We start from the raw sequence: 9227 nt of genomic DNA, 5'->3' as shown, positions 1-9227 counted from the left end.
GGACTTGCTTTATTTGATGCAAACCCACCACAAAATGTAAATACTGTACCTGAATGGGATAATAGTCAATAACACTGTCCTGAATAAATAACTAAGATCTGATTTAATATTTCCTTTTTAAATTAAGAGATGCTTGCCCCTATTTATTTCTGCTTATTCATCTTCTGTTGTTCTTATGCTACTCAGATTGCATGGCATCATGCCTTGAGTTGTACAGCAGTCAATGGAACATTCTGATTGGAATGCATTTCCCATGTCCTCGTTGATCAGCGAGGACTGTGTGCAGGCCAACACTGGCATTGCTGATCCAGGTACTGAAAAGATCAGACTCTTACATTTGCAAAAGCATGAATATAACTCAACAGAGAGCTAGATAAAGAAATGTAATGTATAGTAGCATGAGTTAGACTAGTAGATTCTTGGAATTAGGTGAGGATATTCGCTTAAGTGGGATGAGCACTGCACTGCATTTGGGGAGAGGCAGACCTAAGTTGTAAGCAATTTTAGAAATTCAGGCCAACATTCCAAACCACCATCATTCTCAAGTGGGACTGCTAGATGAGCGATATCATCAGTCCCCGGGATATTTTCTAGAAATACTCCTTCTTGTCCCCTACTCCAAAGAAAACTGGTTCAAGTAATAGAAAAGGACTGTCTAAGCGATCGCTAAGAGCTGTGTTTGGGTGAAGATCTAAAGAAAGATTCCAAGGGTAGCTAAGTGTGCTACCTTATGTGCCACTTGCCATGAGAGTAATTTCGAGTCGAAGAAAAGAAGAAACAGATACAAGAGTACTGTGTCCTGCCTCTATTTGCTCAGCAACAAGACAGAAATCTGTTAGCACTTCACCTTCTTAGCGGAATAGACAGAATTTCATCAGGCTAACTAGCAGAGACCACTCTAGATCGTTATCAGCCCAGAGGTGGCGCTGAGGCAGCTACACGGCAAGTTTCACGGACAAGGACTTACCCTCCATTAATTTCCTTCTAATACTTGCGTCCCCACAATTCTCTATACCGAAAACTCTGAAGTTATTTTCCCTTTTCCTTTGTATTCTCACTTTTCTAGACACATCGCTAAGTTCTAACCACCCATTTATCTCACACATCTCTGAGTCTGCCCATGTGCATGTGGAATACTCATGTTAATAAACCTCTGCCTGTTTTTCTTTGGTTAAGCTATCTTTTGCCAGTTTTACAAGACTCTAGCCAACAAATGTAAAATGGATTTAAGGGAACTATTTTTCCCCATTCTGTCTTGGTTTCTTGTCACTGAGACATAACACCAGGCACCCACAAATCTAAAGGAAGAGAGGTTGATTTTGACTCACGTGTTAAAGAGGTTTCAGTCCTTAGGGAACTGGCTCCAAAGCAGGGCAGCATGACAAGGAGGTTTGCTGCTGGCATGACCCCTCAGAAGCAGAGTGAGATCAAAGGAGAAGCAAGGAGGAGGTGTACCCTTCCAGGCCACACCACCAGTGATGCACCTCCTCTGACCGGGCTTCAGCTCTGTGGCAGCTGCTACACTGTGTCAACTTAAATGTTGGAAACTTGGCTTGATCACCTCAGCAATTCCAAGCCCAGAGGAATGTAGGTCCTACCCTAGGGTGGGGAAGGCCTTCCCTAGATAACTCAGAACAAAAAGGGTATATAATGGAGTTGAGGAAAGCTTCTTTGCTCCCTACTTCTGTGGAGGAGTTCTAAGCTTCCCAGTGCCACTTCTTTGGAGGAGCTTAATCAAAGCACCTGCACCCCTTCAGAGGAGACTTATCTTTGTAGCAGCCTCCACTTCCTTGGAGGAGCTTGGGTCTTCAAAGTCTGCATGGAAGGAAGAGAGAGAGGCTTAAAAGGTACCACAGCTGCCGTTCCTCCTTGGCTCCTTGCCACCATAAAGTGCTGTCATTTGTCTTGGAGCCAGCAGAGTAGGGACTAAAAGCTCCACTGTGAGCTAAATAAACCTTTCCTTCCTTCATTTTGAGTGTCAGGTATATTGTCCCAGCAAAGAGTAAAAAGTAACTGAGACAACCTCCCAAAGTCACATTTAGAAAACTAATTCCCCCATGAGTGTAGCACCCAGTGATCCACTGTCCATCTATGAGCACATGAGACTTGGTGAGACATCTAGGTAAACACACAAACTGTAACACGTTCCCGACAGCTGCTGGACCCAGGAGAAAGTTCAGCAAGAGCTACTGTTGTTTGATCTCTCAGGATGATCCGAGGAACTTGAACAAAACTCTCAAGACATGATATGTGGGACAAGGCCAAAGTTTCACATTCTCTGATAAGGAAAGTTAGAAAAGGACTAATGGTGGCTTGCTGCAATTGTCCACAACCATGCCCTTGAATATCTTCTAGGAAAACGTTGGTCATAATTAAAACTATGTAGGTGATTAGAAGTCAAACCAGTTTAGAATTTTGAAGAGGGTCTCCTGGTTTTATGTCTTTAAAAATTTTCCTCCTGAGGGCTGGAGAGATAGCTTGGTAGTGTAAGCCCTTGCCTGGCAAACACAAAATCCCTGGTTTGATCCCTGGTACTGTGTACCATGCTGGCCACTGATACCCAGAGTTATGGCATATCCTGTAATCCAAGTGCTGGGGAGGCTGAGATAGTAGGATCGCTATGAATCTGAGCTGCACAGTGAGACCCTGTACCAAATAAAACTTGTCTAGTAAGTTTAAAACATATTTTCAGGTTGAAAGCCACAGCCCTTGGACCTTCGAGGTGAGAATTAATAACTTTAGCTTAGGGAAGGAAAGAGCTAGTATAACAGACATTCTGGCAGGAGTTAATTATCTCATCTCTGATCTGGAAAGAAAACTAGAAAATACCTGATACATCCATGAAAAAATATTAAAAACCCAAGAATATGTAGCACAACATTTTAAATATGTATTTTTTGTCCATCTCTCTTATTATAATGTAAGGATCATAGGAATGAAGACAGTTTATGACACTCACTGTAGCACCAACCAAGAGCAGTATACAGAGTGTAGTCAACAATAAGTGATTTGTTTGACAAATATCTAAATTAATGATTGATATTTAAATTTCTCAGGGTTAAAATGAAAGTTATCCATATCCTCTGTTATCACAGAAATATAGTAGAGATAACTGACCTCAATTTTAGTGAGCTTATTTTTTTTGCGCTGCTTAGGTTTTCTTCCCTAGAACAATTCTGTCAGTAGAATAGCCACTAGCAGCATGTCGCTATTGAGTACTTGAAGCTGATCCAAACTGAATTGTATTACAAGTATAAAGTATGCACAAGATTTCAGAGGCTTAGTATAAAAATGCGATGTAAAATATCTGATGTATAATTTGACAAGCAATCTTTTTTTGTACTTTAGGGAAGAGTCTACAGGGTGTTCAGGGTCTCACTACTAAATCGAACTCAGTGACTCTCCTGTTTACACCTCCCAAGTGCTGGGATTAGAGGCAAACACCACCACAACTTGTCTTAATGGCTGTCTCAGTGCTCCCCTAAAGCGAGGCTGGTGTGGCAGGCCCTGAGATCAAACCCGTGGCCCCTGCACCTGCTGGCAGGCACTTTAATCCGGTGAGCTATTTGCCTAGCCCTGAAAATTGTTTATAATGAGGTCATGTGATAATCTTGACTGTCAACTTGATTGGCTTGAGTGATGCCTAGGAGATTGGTCAGTAACACTCCTGGGGATATTTGGTTTGGTCATTCAGGCTCAGATTTAGGGACTGTATCCTGCCCCTCATCACTTTCCTGCAGGCTCTTCTATTGTTCTGTATTTCCTAAATGCTAAGAGTTAAGCAACTGCATCTGTCATGCCCTTCACATGATGCTTCTGTCTTGGAGCCCAGCCAACCACAGACAGACACTGGAAAGCCATGAACCAAAATGAACCTTTCCTCATGTCCACCCTTCAGGAGTGTATGTTAAGTATTTTGTCCCACCTGTAAAAATCTAATACAGGTTTATTTTGGACAAAGAATTAAAATACATCATTGAAATTAATTTCTTCTGGTTTTTTTTTTCATTTTTTAAAGTGTGGTACTAGAAGTTTTTTAATTACAAAAGGTTAAACTTTTTGCACATAATATACATTTGTAGTTTGTAGTATTGACTTGTGTTCTAAGTCTATTGGACAGTGCCAGTCTAAGAAGTCAACATTATGATTCTATCGTGTTTGATATCTATGACATAAGGAAAGATGATTATTATTACAAAATAAAAAGTTCCCTTATATTTTGAGTTATCACAGCCTGGTTTTAACTATAAACTAATTATAGGGAAAGAACAAGTCCAAAATTGATAAGATATTCTTTATTAAGTACCTCTACGAAGTCAGGCATCTATATATGCACTTAACACATTCTTTATCCTAAAGTGGTCATATCTTACCTGGGTTTGGTGTCTCCTACTCATTTATGTGCGGTTCATCACAGGCCTCTGCCAGGGAAAGGCTGACTGCATCCTGCTTCCCTGAAACATCTGCAGCAGTGCTGCCCCCTTAACATCTGTTTATCACCATGTGTCTGCAGCCATGGTAATATTCTTCATTATAGTTGCTTTTCTCTGTCTAAAGATTTTTTTCTCAGTGAAATTTTGCCAACCTATGAGATATATTGACATTATATTTTCAGATTTCTCTGATTCTATGCAGGATTTTAAATTGTTAGGCATTTCATTCCTCCCACTTATTAAGTAGAGCATGGGAGTGTATGCCTTGTATAGGAACAAAGACAATGACAACAAAAGACACAATGTGATGTGTTATCTGATTCACTATTTACTTGTATTCCTATTTCTCAGCAAAAACTGTCACTGTTAAAATTTGAATTAAAGCAATTGAGCTGAGAAACTAGTACCATGCTTTCAAGATTAAAATCTATGAGACATTGGTAAAATAAGCTTTAAACATTATTTATAAAAAGGAAGACCTGGTATTCTACATGTCTTCATATTCTAGGTGTTAGAAAATAAAGCAAAGTGTTAACAATAACTTAATGTTTAATAATGACCAATAGAAGCAACATATCATTATCCATCTGGAATAAAATTATTATTTAGGAAGATTTCTTCAGCGTTGCATGTATCCATCTTTCTGTTCATTCTATTCATCAATGAGAAGCCTTGTGCATTCTTAAGTATTTGAAACTTTGTCAAAGATCTTTTTAGACTGAGCATATAATTTGATGTGCTTTAAAATCCAAATGATAAACTTGAGGAATTAGTTTTTCCTCCCTTAGATGCAAAGTATGAATCTATGCTAAGTAAAAAGTAAAATAAGATAACTTCAAAGCCTTACATCCAGCAAGATATACCGTGAAAGAATCTCTTCTGGCTGTACTCATGAATGACAGTCTTCAGTTGGAATCATAGATTTCTCCCTTCTCTCTTGCTTCCAAGGAATTGGGATTGCATGGAAATCTCAAAGAAAACATGACCACAGAATTCAGGAGGGCAAAACCATGATCCAGTTGAGAAGAGGTAATAGATGGCCCCACCTTAGGAAGCTGTAGGCAAGACAGAGAAAGGAGCTATGCTCTACACATATTAAGAAAAGTTGACTTCCTTCCACTTCCAGTACTCTAGCCACAAAATACCCTGAACACCTAGAGGAAATGACTAATGATCTGAGAAAATATTTTCTTAAAATTAATTTTAATATACAACATTGGCTGCAAAAAATGAAAGATTAAAACTACTGAGGGACAAAAATTGAAGTGAAAGTAGAAACTCTGGGGCACTAGCCAGTGCCTAACCCACTTGGATTTTCTCTACCAAGACTTCATATCCTTGAGTTTCTGTGTCTATGGTGAACCAACTAGAGCTGACACAAATATGGAGTTTTAGTCATATTTAGTTTAAGTCAGTTACTGGGGACCCAATAGGCACCAGACTCACAGACACAGTGTCCCGCAGATGGTCCGGCAAGTTGCCTGTCTTGCTCTTATTGATGGAAGTATGGAAAGTCTCCCTTGAGATTCACCATTAAGCTTCCTTCATGTGAGGCAGTAGCACAGATTCAAGTTAACTCAGGTACAGTGACTCCAGCTTTGTGGTGCTTCATGGAATGAAGAGGAAAAAAATGTCAGTTTCTCTGTGTTGGATATAGCCTCAGACCAGGCACTAAAGAACATTCAGAAATGTTCTAAGGGACAGGAGTTCAAGATCAGGAGTCCTAAAGCAAAGAAGTAGTCTACAAGTGTGACGGTCAGCTAAAAATACAAAAATCAGGCCCAAACCCCAGTATTTAAACCCTAAGGCAGCCAAAGGATTGAATATCATGAATAGATTCTGACAGATGAAATAGATTAAATGTATTAACAAAAGCGGTAATATATAAGAAAAGCAGAAAGAACTTCTGTGTACCAAAACAGCAATCTCAGCTTTTAAATTTAAAGCGTGATAGAGCTGTATGTAGAATTCATTTGGTGGTAGAACTAAGGATTTAACAAAAAAAAATCCCAGAAAAATGTGTTAGTTACAAAAAACTTAATAGACAAAATAAGAAAATGACGCTATGCAGAAAATTGTCCTCAATTAGAGAAAGACACAATGAAAATGAGAATGAAGACAAAAGAAAAGACAATGAAGGAACAGAAGTAAACAGAAAATAGTAGAGAAAATATGATAGTAATACAATAAATGGATTAACCTTTTCACTTAAGAAATGATTGGCAATTAGGTTTTTCCAGTGAGTGAAGTAGTATTTATGAAGCAATAAAATATAAAAATATAAAATAGTTGAAGACAAAATATAGAAAAATTATAAGAATCAAATACTAACCAGAAGAAAATAATATAATTTTATGAATATTAGAAAACAAGAAATGTAAAACATATTTTCCTAATATTTTTCCTGTATACAGTGGCTCCACACTTGTCATAGAATTATGTTCCAGACACTCTTGAGGTAAGTGAAAATCAGTGAAGTGGTGGCATTATGTTTATTTTAGTATTTATATATATTTTAAGGATTTTTAAGTCCTTCCCATAGTCTTATGAAACTTTCCCGCACTTTTAAAAACACTTCTAATGTTCTGAACCATTTTCTAAACTTGTACACCTACATAATTTTAACAACATATGTATACTGTATGGTACTGCAAGATCCTGTGATACAGCAGAAAGCCCATGAAAACAATTTAGATAATTTTTTGAAAACACATGAAACCATGAGTCCCTGAAAGTTGAACCGTGAAATAGTGAGGGACTACTGCACTAGTGACAGATTTAACATCGGAAAGATAAGGGACTGCATACAACTAATGTCATAGTCTCAAAGTGTGTAAAGCAAAACTACTTCTAGTGAGAAACTAAATTTCACAAAGCTGCAAATGCTTGTAAGTACTGCACCAGATAAAACACAAGTGATCTGAAGTTCCTAAGAAGATTAATCTTTAACTGATTGCTCCAGAGCAAACAACAAAATCATAGAATCATATGTTTACTGAGAAGTTGGATAAGCAAGCTGAACTAATGAAAAGATAAACCACTGGACTCAGTGAATCGAGAGTGCCCTCTTTTCAGCTATATATGGCATGTTTAGAAAAACTGACTCAAACCTGAGAATCAGGCCTGATTGATGTTGCAGAAATTGATGTTCAAGAATATAACTCCACAGTTATTAAAACAGAAATGAGCATGCCTCGGGACCTCCTCTGGAGCCTTCCCCAAGTCCACCCAGTGAGTGAGAACTTCTGCCGTGCATTCGGGACCCCACAGATCCAGCCCAAACCCAGGCCCAACGACTGTGTGGGAGAGCTTCCTTCCCCATGCATCTGTGGGAACTCCCCAGACCAAAACACAGGCATGCCTCGTGCATAAGACCTTCTGCCTCACCCTCAGGACTCCTCCAGAGGTCCCACCCCAAGCCCACTGAGTGAGAACTTCTGCTGCGCATTTGGGACCCCCAAGATCCAGCCCAAGCCCAGGCCCTGTTAATGTGTGGGAGAGCTTCTGTGCTCCCCTGCACCCCCAGGGCCAGGGACAAAAAAGAGCAGCACAATAGATTCACTGTTGTGCCAGAGGGGAACAACAGGTTTACTCCCTAGGGCTGCATCAGGAAGGAGCTGAGCAAAACAGCTAGACCCAAACCAGGGACAACTAGATAAACTCAAACTTAATAGATCTGCACGTGAATTTCAGTAAGTGCTAAGGTTATAACTGCACCAAAGCTTTACACCAAAGGTCAGAGATCAATGCTATACAAAATGACAAAGAGAAGGAGCAAAATGCAATCTCAGGCCTTGAGCCCACCCAGAACAAGTGCAGAGGACACTAGCTCAGCTAAAATGTATGAGTTAATAGCATCTGAAGCAAAGAAGCAACAGCAGAAAGGTATAGAGAACATCAGATTAGAATTAATCCCTGAAATAAAAAAATCACAGAATTAATAGTGTCTGAAGTAAACAATGAAATGCAGAAACATACAGAGAAATCAGATCAGAAACAATCTCTGAAGTAAAACAATTAATAACTGCTTCTCAAGAAGACACCGATAAATAAATAGAGGTGATTACAAAAATGATGGATTCCTTGAATGGGCAATACAGGAAATAAATAGATCACATGAAGCAGAGTCAAAGAAATAGAAGAACTTGAAATTTCAATCACAAGCTTGCAAAAACATTTGAGTGAAAGTGAAGAGTTTCAGATCTTGAATACGCTGTCACAGCTAATGAAAACATAAGAAAAGATCTCTTAAAAACAACTAGGATGCAGGAAAAAATAATATATCACCTGCAAGACAATGCAAAGATGAACAATGTGAGACTATTAGGCATCAATGAGAAAGAAAGAGTCAATACAAATGATATAAAAGAATATGGGCACAAGTAATAACAGAAAACTTCCCAAACATGAGGAAACAATCTGGCATTCAGGTAACCAAAGTCTACAGAAAAATCTTGGAAACAACCATGATACTTGTCACCTGAAGAATGGATGAAAAAAATGAGGTATTTTTATACAATGGAGTATTTCTCAGCTAGAAAGAACAATAAACTTGAAGCATTTATATTTAAGTGGATGCCAATTGATGATATACTCATAAGTGAACTAGACCCACATGTTTAAATATTGTATAGTCTTCCTACTATAAGTACTCAAAAGAATAAATACAAATAAAAAGGTATAACACAAAAGGAAAGTGAGAACTTGAGGATTGGTCAAAGAGGAGAGGGCAAGGAGAAAAGCTGGAAAATAACAGGGGCAAAGACATACATTTATATGCACAAGACGGATAAA

Source organism: Octodon degus, unplaced genomic scaffold (genome assembly GCF_000260255.1).
Source record: "Octodon degus isolate 3935 unplaced genomic scaffold, OctDeg1.0 scaffold00101, whole genome shotgun sequence".
Classification (NCBI taxonomy): Eukaryota; Metazoa; Chordata; class Mammalia; order Rodentia; family Octodontidae; genus Octodon; species Octodon degus.
Note: the sequence above shows the minus strand (reverse complement) of the source record.